At 41.4% G+C, this 13,966-nt stretch overlaps 1 pseudogene; it reads right to left on the minus strand.

Moving 5' to 3' along the window:
• Window positions 1–12,232: 12,232 nt before the first annotated feature.
• Window positions 12,233–13,351, minus strand: LOC116641731 (annotated as a pseudogene).
• Window positions 13,352–13,966: the final 615 nt, after the last annotated feature.

Here is a 13,966-nt window from a genome sequence, read left to right on the forward strand (position 1 = left end):
AAGGGTAATTCAGCAGTCTGTAGTGCTGAATGCATTCTGTTCTTTCTGGAGAACACAAGACAGCTCAAAAGAGGTCCCAGACACAGTGGCTCACAAGAGGAGATGTTCAAATACTTTATGAACTCAGCTGGTAAGATTGTAGGTGTTTGGACAGTTTCATTCTAAGATTACTCTGAAGTGTGACCATGTCAGAGCCAAAGGAGCAAAGTATGCCTTTGTTATATATTTTTTAACACTTTGCACGATTCCGTCATCTACCCAGAGAAACAAACATCGATAATATTCAGCAGCATACCAACAATCTAGACAGAATGGGTCAAGTTTCCATCATCATCTTACATCACATTATATTGCCATTTCAGCAATAGTGTCAGTAATTAGATATTGGCTAAGTGCCTAAATCCTGATTCGCATCTATAATTTAAGTACATATCATACTAAATAGTGTCACTGTGCAAAGCCAAGAGGTATTCAGTGGTTGGTGTTTTCCCCCTTCCTGAGACACAAAGAAGCTTATTCTGTTCTCCAGAATGCAGGTGTAATGTTGGAAAATGCCTTGAAAATTTCACTCATGCATTTGCCTGGGAAAAATAACTGATTTTTTAAGTTGTAAAAATATACTGGCTTTTCCATCTGAGTGGGGAGATGGAAATCAGTAGAAATATATCATTTCCAGCTGATATGTTTATGTTATTGAAACCTTGAAAAGAGTTCAAAAGCAACAGCCCTAACCAGTTACGCTAATAAACCAAAATGTTTGTCATACTTATTGTTTTGCATTGAACCTTCACTTGTACACAGAAAAATTAGATTAAGACCATTTCAGTACATTTGGAACTTGTCTTTTCAAAAAGTTACTTGCTGTGGATGCAAGGAAAAAGCAAATATCTTCTTAAACTCAAGCACAATAAATTTGTGGCAACCAAAGAATTTCAAAAAACATGGATGGGAGATGGTAATCATGCTGCGTATGCCTCCTCTCCCCACACTCCGTGTCAGACAAATGGGAAGTAGTATATAGCATCTGCATACGGTATCAGTTGTTGAACTTGAATTTCATTACAAAATGGCTTTGGTCACAGCTTGGGCTATTTACAGAAAGCCTATTTCAGTTCTCCTGAGCCCAAATTAAACAGTCTTAGAATGCGGTACTTATAAAAGGAAACAAAGGGCCTATTTATCCGATATTGTGCACCAGAAAGAGAAGACATATATTGCATTAATCTCCCGTCTTTCTATTCTCACTCCCCTGGTCCAAAGAAGCACTGTCTTCATGATCTGAGTACTCTTACTCAGGATGGTTGTAAGTGGTCAGAGAAGTTATTTAACGACCTAATAGACTAGCTTGGCTACTCCTGGTTCCCTATTTTCTGTCCCTTGGCTTATTCTCTTGGGGAAGATGAGGAGGAGGCATTTAGGTTAAAGCATTATGGTAGATTACTAAATGTAGTCATAATTTGTAACTCTGCTCATCAAGACCTAAAGTCTGTCTCTCCAGCTCTTAAATTCGGGCTGTGTGTGACATGCTCTGAACAACAGAATGCAGGGGAAGTGAGGTTGTGTGCATTCCAAGCCCAGGTGTCAAGAGGACTTGTTGCTGCTTTTCTTGCTGCTAGGAGCCCTTTTGCCACCATGTGGACAAGCCCAGCCTGGCCTGCTGGACAATGAAACAGCACCGGGAGCTGGCCTCACAGCTGTCCCAGGCTTCCCAGCTGAGGGCCAGACATGGGAGGGAGCCTGGCCAAGAAAAGTCAAGCTGGGAAGAAACCAGAGAGGCACCCCAGTGAGCTCAGCCCAAATTGCCCAAGTTTGGGGTCATTTGTTACACAGCGAAAGGTAACCATTACAAGTGCTGTAGGCCATCACAGCCCTTTCAACAGTGATTCTCTTTCCTCAATCCTTTCCACTGAAGGGAGATTGTTTCTAACAGATCTTTATCTGCCAACAGTGATTATATCAACAACTACTTTATCTGCCTTAAGAAGACAAACTTCATTGCAAAAATCAAAAGGTTTCTCTAGATAAGATATGCTGGCCAACAAAGAAATTAACTCTAGTCTATTCTACAAATTAAGCCAAAAGAAAAGCATTCCCCTGGGTTGAAAGAACTATAGATTAAAGGTCCCCAGTGACAAGAATCTCCAAAGAATCAACAGAAATGCCCCCAAAATAAAGACTAAATTTGACAACTGCCAGGATCAGAGGGCACCACACTGTCCTAGGAAAGTAGCAGTCAGATGTTTCTCCTCACTTACCACTCTTCTGCTTTCTCCTCCACTTGGTTTTGATGGGCAAATGGGGAGCAGAGCCAAGGGAAGAGAGAAAGGGCCACACTCCATTTCCTTGGGCCTCCTACAGAAGACACCAGCTGTGTGGGAGAGCAGTTTTCAGCTAAGTCAAGTTTAAAGACTGGATTACTGCAGATAGGGTGGTACATCAGAGGGCTCTAACCCTCACCTTGAAGCGACAAGTTTCCCCGTAGAGGGCCAGAATTTGCGTAGGTGAGAACCAGGTACTGGTGCGGTATTACATTCAGAAGGGAGCAACTGGTGTGCTCACCACTTTGACTCAGCTTTTCCTTTCGGTGTCCTAAAAATACAACTTAAAAAGAATCAGAAAATCACCTGGCTCAGAGATGGCAAATTATTTCTCAGCTTAGTAGTTTCTAACATTTCCTAGGGGGGGTGTGCCTGGCTGGCTCGGGCAGAGGAGCACTCATTCAACTCTTTATCGCGGGATCATGAGCTCCAGCCCCATGTTGGGTATAGAGATTACTTAAAATGAATAAATAAAAATAAAACATTCCTAGGAGTTATATGTCGCCATATACCACATCAGTCCTGTATGTTAGAGAACTAGGCAGTAAGAGGAAGGAGAAGGTAGTGTGGATGCCCAGTATGTTCTACTAGCACTAATAGCCATGGGCTAAATCTTTAAAAAAGAAAAAAGAGTATGAAAAGACGAGCTACATAACAGGAGAAAATATTTGAAAACCACATATCCAACAAAGGACTTATATCTGGAATATGTAAGGAAGTCCCAAAACTCATCTTAAAAAAAAAAATTCTTGTTAGAAAATGGGCAAAATACATGAACATTTTATGGAAGAGGATACACAGATGGCAAATAAGCACATAGAAAACTATTCAATTTCATTAGTCATCAGGGAATTGCAAATTAAAATCAACACAAAATACCATTACATACCAATTAGATGTTTAAAATAATAATAAAAAAATAATGTTGACACCAAATGCTGGTGAAGATGTAGAGAAACTGGATTACTCAGACATTGCTGGTGGTAATGTAAAATGGTACCACTGCTCTGGAAAACAGTTTGGTGGTTTTTAGTAAAACTAAACCTGTAACTATCAAACAACCAGTAATGACATTCCTGAGCATTTATCCCGGAGAGATAAAAATTTATGTCCACACAAAAACCTGTACATAAATGTTCATAGCTGTTTTGTTCATAATAGTTGAAAATTGGAAACAAACCAGATGACCGTCAATGAGCAAATGGTGAGCCACCTGTGGCACATCCACGCCATGGAATACTAGTCAGCAATGATGAGGAACAAAGTTTTGACCCACACATGACTTGCATAAATCTCTGGGATTTATGCTGACTAAAAGAAAACCAAACCAAAACAAAACAAAACTCAAAATCTTCGCATCATTCCATTTATATAACATCCTTAAACTAACATAATTATAGAGACAGACTAGATTGGCCATTGCCAGAGGTTAAGGGGTGGTAGTTGTGAGGGGAGGCTATAAAAAGATAGCAGGAGAGAGCCTTTGTGGTTATGGAACTCTTGTGTATCTTCACTGTGGTGGTGAGTACATGAGTCTACACAGGCCATACATTTGGACATTACACACTCCCCCACCCCTCTGTCTCTCTCCCTCCAAGATCCCCATTCCTCAAAATGCATGTAGAACTGGTAAAATATGATAAGCTCTGTGGCTTGTCCATTTCCTGGTGTGACATTATTCTATAGTTATGTAAGATGTTACCATTGAGAGGAACTGGGAGAAGGGTACCTAAAACCCGCAAGAACGTTTTTTGCAACTCTGTAATTGATAACTATTTTCAATCTTTTAATGCTTAATCTGTAATTATATCTTAAATTTTGGCCACTCTATAACGATTTCAAAATAAAAATTTTAAGCTTTTGTGGGTTTTTTGTTGTTGTTATTTTTAGAGAGGGGGAGGGAGAGAGAGCGAGTGAGAGGCAGAGGGAGAATCCCAAGCAGGCTCCACCGGGGGGGGTTCGATCTCATGACCCTAAGATCTTGACCTGAGCCGAAATCAAGAGTCGGACACTTAACTGACTGAGCCACCCAGGTGCCCCTCAAAATAAAAACTTCCAACAAAACTAACAAAGAAGATTGCAGGACGGGTAATACAGCACACGCAGTAAGAGCTGAGATGAGGTCTCGTGACTGCCAGGCACAGGTTCCCAGATCCTGGTCATTCAGTCGGGATGGGTCACCAGAGATGGGGCTGAGTGGGGGTCAGAGAAGCCTTCAGCTGGTTAGACGTGTGCCTCCCATTCTCCATTTCACCCATGTTGGTTACTCATCACTCAGTAACCAATCTCAACAACAAGGCACGGGTGCTGGCCTGGTACGTAGACCTAGGCTCAATTCTATTTATCTTGGATCTGTAATCTTGATGGATTCCTCTATGTATTGGAAAGGGCATTCGATCAACACCTCTGGCATCCCTAGGGGAAGCTAGAGGAAAGGCCACACAATGAGCTGCTCCCTATCCTTCCACTACTGCAATACCACAAAGTGACAATTACAGATAGCTGCCAAACACTCAGAACTGGGCCGGGCAGTGAATTCAATCTGAACTCGGGAATATAAATGAGGAGAATACAGCAAAATAAAAATGACCGATGCCCGGGGCCTAGGGAAATCTACGCACCCCGTTAACTGGTAGAAACCAAGTCTTAGATGGATTCTTCGTCATTCGAGTCTAGTGTGTGTGTGTGCATGTGTGCGTGTGTGTCTATACATACCTTCCTATTGCTCATCATTCTCAGGCTATAGAAGGAAAACCTAGTTCTGAAAATGACTGTAGAAATCAGAAGAAAGTTTAAGTAACAATTTTGCACCTTATTAGGGTGAGAAAGACAACCATGTTCTCAATGACACAAGAAAAAGAAAGTCATAATAAAATGCTATCCAGAAGGCCGGGAGAGAAAAGGATTTGTTAAAAGCAACTTAAAGAGCCAACAGCACATTTATGACTTCAAGTTTTCAAATGGTGGGGTAAAGAGGATTGCTCTTCCCACTCCTCAAAAATCATACTGGAGGACTAGAAGAAAAAGTACCTACAAGAATATTAAAAGCACAAAAAGCAGAAGCAAGATCCATTTTCACTGAAATGAGGAGACATCTATAACCCTGAACCACAGGCTATGAGGAAGGGCTGGCAAAGGTGGGGAAGGTGAAACAAAAAGTGGTAGGTGTCCCCAGGTCCCCAGGGACCCAAGCCGATCGTGAAGCTACTCTCAGCCTCCCCCTCAAAGGCCCTTCCTTCCCTCTCCCTGTGCTGCCGGCACATTTCTCCTGCCAGAGTCTGCCAGTAGGGGGTGCTAGAAGAGGAACAGAAGGAGGGAGGAGAGGGTCAGTCCAGGGCTGGGGTTCATCCCAGGAGTGCCCAATGGGTCCACAAACAGTTGATCTCAGTTTCCAGATTTTCCTACATTCCTAGAACATCATCTTATGCCCTCTGAAATAGCGACCAACTGGCTGACATCCGTCCCAGAGGTCTGTGTCCCCCCCACACCAAGCTCCTATGTTGTAACGACCCCAGGCTCTCTCCTGACTTCCCCCGGGGGCTAAGAGTGGTAGCTGCCTCCTGCAGTTCCTATCGCTATGTTAAGTCGGTGTCCTTTTTCTCATTTTCCATCTTCCAGTATCTGTTTAATCAAGCTCATACATTAAACTCACTCTACTAAACTAACTGGTGGCATTCTGCTTTCCCCACTGGATCTTGACTGAAATAAAATCACCATCCTCAGAAGTAAGTAACACACTCTGAGGGCAAAATTAATCATTCTTGAGAGCTGCTTGTTGCAGTGTCCCTGGCCTTGTTTTGTTGGGACGCTTCCAGAAGCAGGGAGGGTGATGCTGGATAAACCATCGCATAGATCGCCGTTACAGAAAGAGGTGTCTTGGTGAAGTGGGAGGGGAGGACAGGGGCTCAGCCTCATGAACTGACCGTAGGGCTTATGTCCTTGTCTGGGGAGAAGTCACAGCCAAGAGGATGCTCACACAGGCTCCTGTCACAGGAATCTTGCCAGCCTGGAACATGACCCTGACATGTAGCTGCCATAGACAACTGGCCCGGGAAGAACTCATCTCATTCAAAGGTGAGCAACAATCCAAATTGAACTTGCCATAAATTATATGCAGACACATACCAGGTTCTACGTGAGAAAACAATAGCATAAGAATAAATAAGAGTCAAGCAGTAAATTTTACAATGACATAAAATAACTAAGTAAGATTTATTTTTTGGATTGATAAGATGCTTCAGCATTAAAAAATTTAAAATGTGGGGTGCCTGGGTGGCTCGGTTGGTTAAGCATCTGGCCTCTTGATTTTTGCTCAGGTCATGATCTCAGGGTCATGAGATCAAGTCCCACATCCGTACTGTGCTGGGCATGGAGCCTGCTTAAGATTCTCTCTCTCTCCCTCTCCCTCTGCCCCCCATCCCCACCCTCTCTTTCTGTCTCTCCCTCTAAAAAAAATGTAAGATATTACATTAATAAATCAAAAATAAAAGCCAAATAACTGGTAGTGATCTTTATAGGTACAAAATGTGAATAAAATTCTATATCCATTATAAAAAATGTTTAACAAAAGAAAAAAATTGCCAAGAAATGTTTGAAAAACAGAATAATGAGTAGAGATGTATCTTATCAGATATGAAAATGTCCTTAAAAACTATTATAATTAAACTAGCATGTTATTATGCCAGTAATAGACAAATAGTTTATTATATCAGAATATAATCCAGAAATATACAGCCATTTGATACATGAAAAGTGTGACATTTTAAATCAGTCACCGTCTTTAAAGTTACCCTCTTTAAATCAGGTAAAGAATGAATTATTCAGTATATGGATATGGAACAACTGAATATCCATTTTGAGTAAATCAAACTTAGATTCCTGCATTGTGAGATGATATATCTATATGTAGATATATATATATCAGTGATGGTTTACAAACTATTAGAGAAAAATTTAAAGAAAAATTTTTTAAAATCTTTATTGGAGAATGACCTTCTACATAAAGTCCAGAAGCCAGAGAAAATTGGATAATTCCTAGATTGTCCTACTAAAATTTAAATTTGCTCTATGTTGAAAAAATACCATAAACAAAGTGAAAAGATGAAACAGATTAAGAGAGAATGGTTACAACTCAGAGAACACAGAGGGGCCAGCAGGGTGTCGCATTCACTTTCAACCTGAGAGTTTTGGTGACCTAGTGAGCCTAATCACCAATTTTCAACAGTTTAGCAGAGTAGGGGTAGAAGAAAAGGCCCAAAGTGGGGGCTAAGTAGGACTCTATCCCCCACCCCACAAACTTAGAACATGAAAGGGCAACACTCTCACAGTAAAGTTAAACTAGAAATAACACGTCCTCTATTCCATCAGAGTGGAAAGACATGGCCAATCTCAAAACCGGTTGTTGAGTAGCAAAACTATCACCCACCCTTAAGGCAATGAATGAAACAGCCTGAATTCAACTTCACTAGGGGTTTCAAAAAACCTCAAGCAAGAATTTAATCTAGAATGGTCTGGGAGTGTCCCCAGAAATCTGGCAAAAGCAAACACAAATCCTTTCTTCAGAAATACACCTTTATCCCAGGTCCCAAGTATTTCCCTCCCCCTTCAAACAAACAAACAAACAAAAACAAAAACAAAAGCAAAAAAAAAAACAAGTAAAATGAGTAGCTTTTAGTCAAAACAAAACCAAACCACGAAAAGACAAGCATCATGAGAGCACCAACCAGAGCTAGAAAAATCTGATCTACAAATAGTTTAGATGAGTTATTCTCAAAACACAGTCCCTAAACTAAGCAGCATCCGCATCACCTGGGAACTTGTTGGAAATAGAAATTCCTGGGTTCTGCCTCTAGGTGTGAGGCCCAGCCACGTGCGATTTAAAAAGTTCTCACGTCATTCTGATGTACATTCAAGTTTAGGAACCATGGCTTTAAATATTAAATTTAATATTTAAATTAAATATTTAATTTAAGCCTGCCTCTCCTTCTGCCCCTCACCCTACTTGTGCTCTCTCTCTCAAATAAATCAATAAATATTAAATTTAAAGAACCAGTGTATGGTGCAAATGTGTTTGATGTGTTGCTCAAGAGACGCTTGGAAATACGACAACAGAGCAAACAATTCTGAATGAAGCCAACCAGGGCTTTCAGAAGTGAAAAATACGGTAAACAGAATTTAAAATTCAATTGATCCATTTAGCAGCAGGCCAGCTCTCTTTCTCTCTCTCTCTCAAATAAATAAATAATGTCTTCTAAAAATAAATAAATAAAAATAAAAGATTTTATTTCTTTATTTGAGAGAGAGAGAGAGCACACGCAGGAGTGGGGGAAGGGCAGAGGGAGAGGGAGAAGCAGACTCCCCGCTGAGCGGGGAGCCTGAGGTGGGGCTCCATCCCAGGGCCCCAAGATCATGACCTGAGCCAAAGGCAGACGCTAACTGACTGAGCCACCCAGGCGCCCCAAAATGTCAAATTTCAATCAGGCTTCAAGGAAAAAGGCAGACTAAGTAAGAGTTTTGGCACTTTCCTACAAGAGAATTCAAGACATTTATTGTCTAGTAAATTGAAGAGTGTGAGTTGAAAGTTGCTCATGGCAAGCAATCGGTACCAATAGTACTTACAAACAACATTAGTCTATAATGTGCAGGTTTTATATGCTTTAGAAAGTATATGGTTAAAACTAACATCTAATTATGATGGAAAAATAAAAACTCTTGGAAAACTAAAAACAAAATGCTATCTCCTAGACACGATAAAGAATATCTAACTTAAGGGGTGCCTGGCTGGCTCTGTCAGAAGAGCGCGCAACTCTTGATCTTGGGGGTCATGAGTTTGAGCCCCACGCTGGGTGCAGAGATTACTAAAAAATAAATAAATAAAACTTCTTATGAAAACGATTATCTAACTTAAAATCATAGCCAACACCATACTTGAACAAGTCGTCCAAGAGATTATCATTATTAAATAAATAAGAGGTCAAAGATGGCTGCTATCTACAGATTTCTCCCATTTAAAAGGAAAACCAAGAAAACACACTAACCTTTCTCCTTGTCTTTGAGATTCTCAATTTTACCATACTGTACTCGGAGGTAGAATTGATTTTATTACCTAGCCTGTGAACTTTTCCAACCTGCGGTCTTTCATTATTCCTTTCCTTCTAGAAAATGGAATATTAAATTCTATTTAATAACAGGCAGTTATTTTTAAAAAAGAAACCAAGTGGAAATAATAATTGAAAACTGTAATTGCTGAAATCAAGAATTGAGTGGGTGGGATGAAAGTCAGCATGGGTCCCACCAAAAGCAGATTTTTATGAGCAGAAAATCAGGCCGAGGAACCCTCCCAGCAGAAAGTAGTAATTCTACCTCTGAAACTAATTTTAAAAAAAAGAAAGAAAGAAAGTAGTAAAGAGTCAACGTGCTGATAATAGTAGTGCCAAAAGGACAGGGGAAAACAGATGGGAGGAAGCATTTGAAAAAAATTATAATGACTGAAAATTCTCAGAACTTTACAGAGAAAAAGCAAATCACAAAGGACCAAAATAAATCAGACTTTCAATATCACTGGCATCAAGAAGACAGTGGTAACACATTAAAGACACCCAAAGAGGATAGCTAACTGGGCCTGCATTTCTTCCTGACTCTGAGAGGCAGGAGGAGAGGAGAAGGGAAAAGATGTGGATGGAGATGGTGGGGGAGAGTGGGCTGGCCTGAGGCTGCAGAGGATGCTGGGAAATGCAGCTGGAAGAAATGTCCCAGTTGGTGAAATAGCCAGAGACTATTTAAGGACAACGGTTTTGAAGAACAATGTGAGCCACGGTTCAGAAATTTATGTAAAATATTTTCTTCTGCTGAATGCTTTCTAGGAGTGTGTGTGTGTGTGTGTGTGTGTGTGTGTGTGTACATGCATGCCCATGAAACAAACTCACGGAAGAGGTTGGATGGTCCATCCAGATTGATGTGTAATAGGTAATACAGCCTCACTGAAATGAGGAGCTTGGAGACAAAAGCGACCAAAGGGACGTAAGGTCCCAGGAATTTTTAGAAATCTTGGAAGGCAGGGAGGGTAGGACATCCACAAAGCTTTGAGTCAAGCCTGTCGGGACAGCCAGGGTCTGGGAGACTTCATTCCAGCTGACATCTGGATGACTAGCACTTCTGCTTCCAGAACAAAAAGGTACTCTCCAGGATGGTTCCTGCGCCTGGGGTGCTCTCTGCGTGAATCCCCTGACAAATGTCTTCCGTACCTCTGGGTTCTCAAAACTTCCTCAGTTCAGTCCCCTGTAGTCAGCCTGTCTTCTTTATTAGCTCGCCTTTCCTTCCTTCCTTTTGTCCAAATGGCATTTTCCGAAGTGCCCCGAGCACGCCTCTTCTACTTTCTCCGGCTCACCGATCCCTGAGGTCACCCCGGAAGCCACGGCTCCCAGAGTTCCATTGTAGGCATACATGAATCACCTTGAACTTGAGGGGCCTCAACGGCTGCAAGTTCATCATGCATTTGGAAATACTTTGTTGTAATATTCACTTCATTTCGAACTTTTCAAACTTCTTCTGTAAAGTTTAGGAACTATTTTAGATTTCACAGGCCATATGGCCTCCGTAGCAACCGTGCCGTTCTGCCATTTTGCACGAAAGCAGCCATAGACGATATGTAAACAAATAGTTATGGCTGTGTGCCAATGACATTTTATTTACAAAAACAGCCAGTGGGAAGGAGTTGGCCCACAGGCCTGAGTATGATGTAAGCAAGCACTTGCCAAAATGAATACCAGGCCCCTATAGATGGCTGGATCTAGGTAATACTGGCCAGATTTCCCTGTGGGTGTCCAATCCTTCCCCCAAGGGTTTTATGGATTTCAAGATTTCTCAAGGTGAATTTTAGCTCTAGACCTTGACTTTGCATGGGGTTGCCTCTGTTCTGTACCTGGTCTGCCCTGGTTTGTGTACATAAGGCATCACTGATGTTAGTGTTTATTAAACTATTCACACTATATTTTGGCAATGGTATCATTTTGCTAGGGCTATCACAACAAAGTACCACGCACTGGGTGGCTTAAACAACAGAAATTTATTTTCTCAAAATTCTGGAGGCTGGAAGTCCAAGATCAAGGTGCCAGCAGGGTTCAAGTCTTCTGAGGCTTCTTTAAAAAGTTAAATTTAAATAAAATTTAAATTCCAGTTAGTCAACAGTCAGTGTAATATTAGTTTCAGGTGTACAATGTAGTGATTCAACACTTCCATGTAACACCCAGTACTCATCACAAGTACCCTCCTTAATCCCCATCATCTCTTTAACCCACCCATCTCCCCTCTGGTCACCACCAGTTTGTTCTCTGTAGTTAAGAGTCTGTTTCTTGGTTTGTCTCTCTCTTTTTTTTTTCTTTGCTCATTTTGTTTTGTTACTTAAATTCCACATATGAGTGAAATCATATGGTATTTGTCTTTCTCTGTCTGACTTACTTCACTTAGCATAATACTCCCTAGCTCCATCCACATCATTGCAAGAGGCAAGATTTCATTCTTTTTCATGACTGAGTAATATTCCATTATACACACACATGTGTGTATATTTTTTTTTAAAAAAAACATTTATTCAGCATCATGATCAGACTATTATATTTAGCAATCAACAGCATGGGTACAAAAAGAAAAAAAAATCTACATTAAAACCCTTTGTTGGAATGCATTACACTTTCCACAGAACAGAAACTAAAATAACTTGTTATACAATTAGTCACAAATCCAGTCCTCAAGTTTTTTGCTGGAGCATGTGAGTATTGTCTCAAATCTGTCTTTTTTGTAGCAGCTCGGCCCTGCCCTCACTGTGCTTGGCTGAGGTCCAAATCCATCATAACCGATAGCTTTTCTGTCCCTTCTCTGGCTCTCCTCTCCTGCTAAGCTTTGGTTCCTGGCAGTGATTAAAACCTCCTGCCACTGTTGTAGCTACTGCTGCTGCTGGAACTGCCACAGCCACCTTGGTTTCGTGGTTTGGCAAGGTATTGGCCTCCACCACTGTAAGGGTCAGAGCTCTGCCTCCAAAATTTCTTCCGATCATGGGTCCAAAATTTGAGGATTGATTGTTGTAGTTGCCAAAATCATCATAGCTTCCACCACCTCCAAAGTTGCTTCCATCATTACCAAACCCATTATAGCCATCCCCGCTGCCACCATATCCGCCACCACTTAGACTGCCACCAAAGCCACCTTGCCCATTGAAGTTCCCTCCACGACCAAAATTGTCATTCCCACCCAAACCACCTCCACGACCACCACCAGAGTTTCCAGAACCACTTCAACCTCTTTGGCTGGAGGAAGCCCCAGCTATCTCTTGCTTAGACAGGGCTTTCCTTACTTCACTGTCGTGGCCATTCACAGTATGGGCTTTTTGAATGACAATCTTGTCTACAGAGTCATGGTCATCAAATGTTACAAAAGCAAAACCACTCTTCTTGCCACTGCCTTGGTCAGTCATGATTTCAGTCACTTTAATTTTCCCATACTATTCAAAACAATCTCTTAGATGATGTCCTTCAGAGTCTTCTTTAATGCCACCAACAAAAATCTTTTTCAGTTAAGTGGGTACCAGGTCTTTAAGAATATTCTCTTGAGGGCGCCTGGGTGGCTCAGTTGGTTAAGTGACTGTCTTCAGCTCAGGTCATGATCCTGGAGTCCCAGGATCGAGTCCCACATCGGGCTCCCTGCTCAGCGGGGAGTCTGCTTCTCCCTTTGATCCTCCCCCTCTCGTGCTCTCTCTCTCATTCTCTTTCTCTCTCAAATAAATATATAAAATCTTTAAAAAATTTAAAAGATTAAAAAAATTTTAAAAATAAAAAGAATCTTGACACTGCCCTTTTTGGTTCCACAAGTCTTCCATCCACCTTGTGTGGCCTTGCATTCGTGGCTGCATCCACCTTCTCCACAGTGGCATACTTGACAAACCCAAAGCATCTGGAGTGTTTGGTGTTCGGATCTCTCATTACCACATAGTCCATAAGTGTTCCCCATTGCTTAAAATGGCTCCTCAGACTCTCATGGGTTGTTTCAAGCTCAAACCTCTGATGAAGAGCTTCCGCAGCTGTTCAGGCTCTTTGAGAGACTCTGACTTAGATGTGACTGCAGTAGGAGGGGAGACTTTAACAATGCTTACTCCATGGCGTCCACAGGCAGAAAGGACCACATCTTTATCCATTCATCTGTTGATGGACACTTAAGCTGCTTCCATGATTTGGCTATTGTAGATAATGTTGCTATAAACATCAGGGTGCATGTATCCATTTGAATTAATATTTTTGTATTCTTTATTTTTAAAGATTTAATTTATTTATGAGAGAGCGAGCAGGGGGAGGAGCAGAGGGAGAGGGACAAGCAGACTCCACGTTGAGCACAATGCCAAACGTGGGTCTTGATCTCAGGACCCTGAGATCATGACCTGAACGGAAACCAAGAGTCAGACACTTAACTGACTGGGCATTCCAGGCACCCCAAATTAGTACATTTACATTCTTCGGGTAAATACCTAGTAGGACTGCATTGTAGGGTAGTTCTATTTTTAACTTTCTGAGAAAACTCCATACTCTTTTCACTATGGCCATACCAGTTAGCATTCCCACCAACAGTACAAGATGGTAAAAGCCTTTTTTGACCACTCTGCC

This window comes from Phoca vitulina, unplaced genomic scaffold (genome assembly GCF_004348235.1).
Source record: "Phoca vitulina isolate PV1807 unplaced genomic scaffold, GSC_HSeal_1.0 scaffold22, whole genome shotgun sequence".
NCBI classification, from domain to species: domain Eukaryota; kingdom Metazoa; phylum Chordata; class Mammalia; order Carnivora; family Phocidae; genus Phoca; species Phoca vitulina.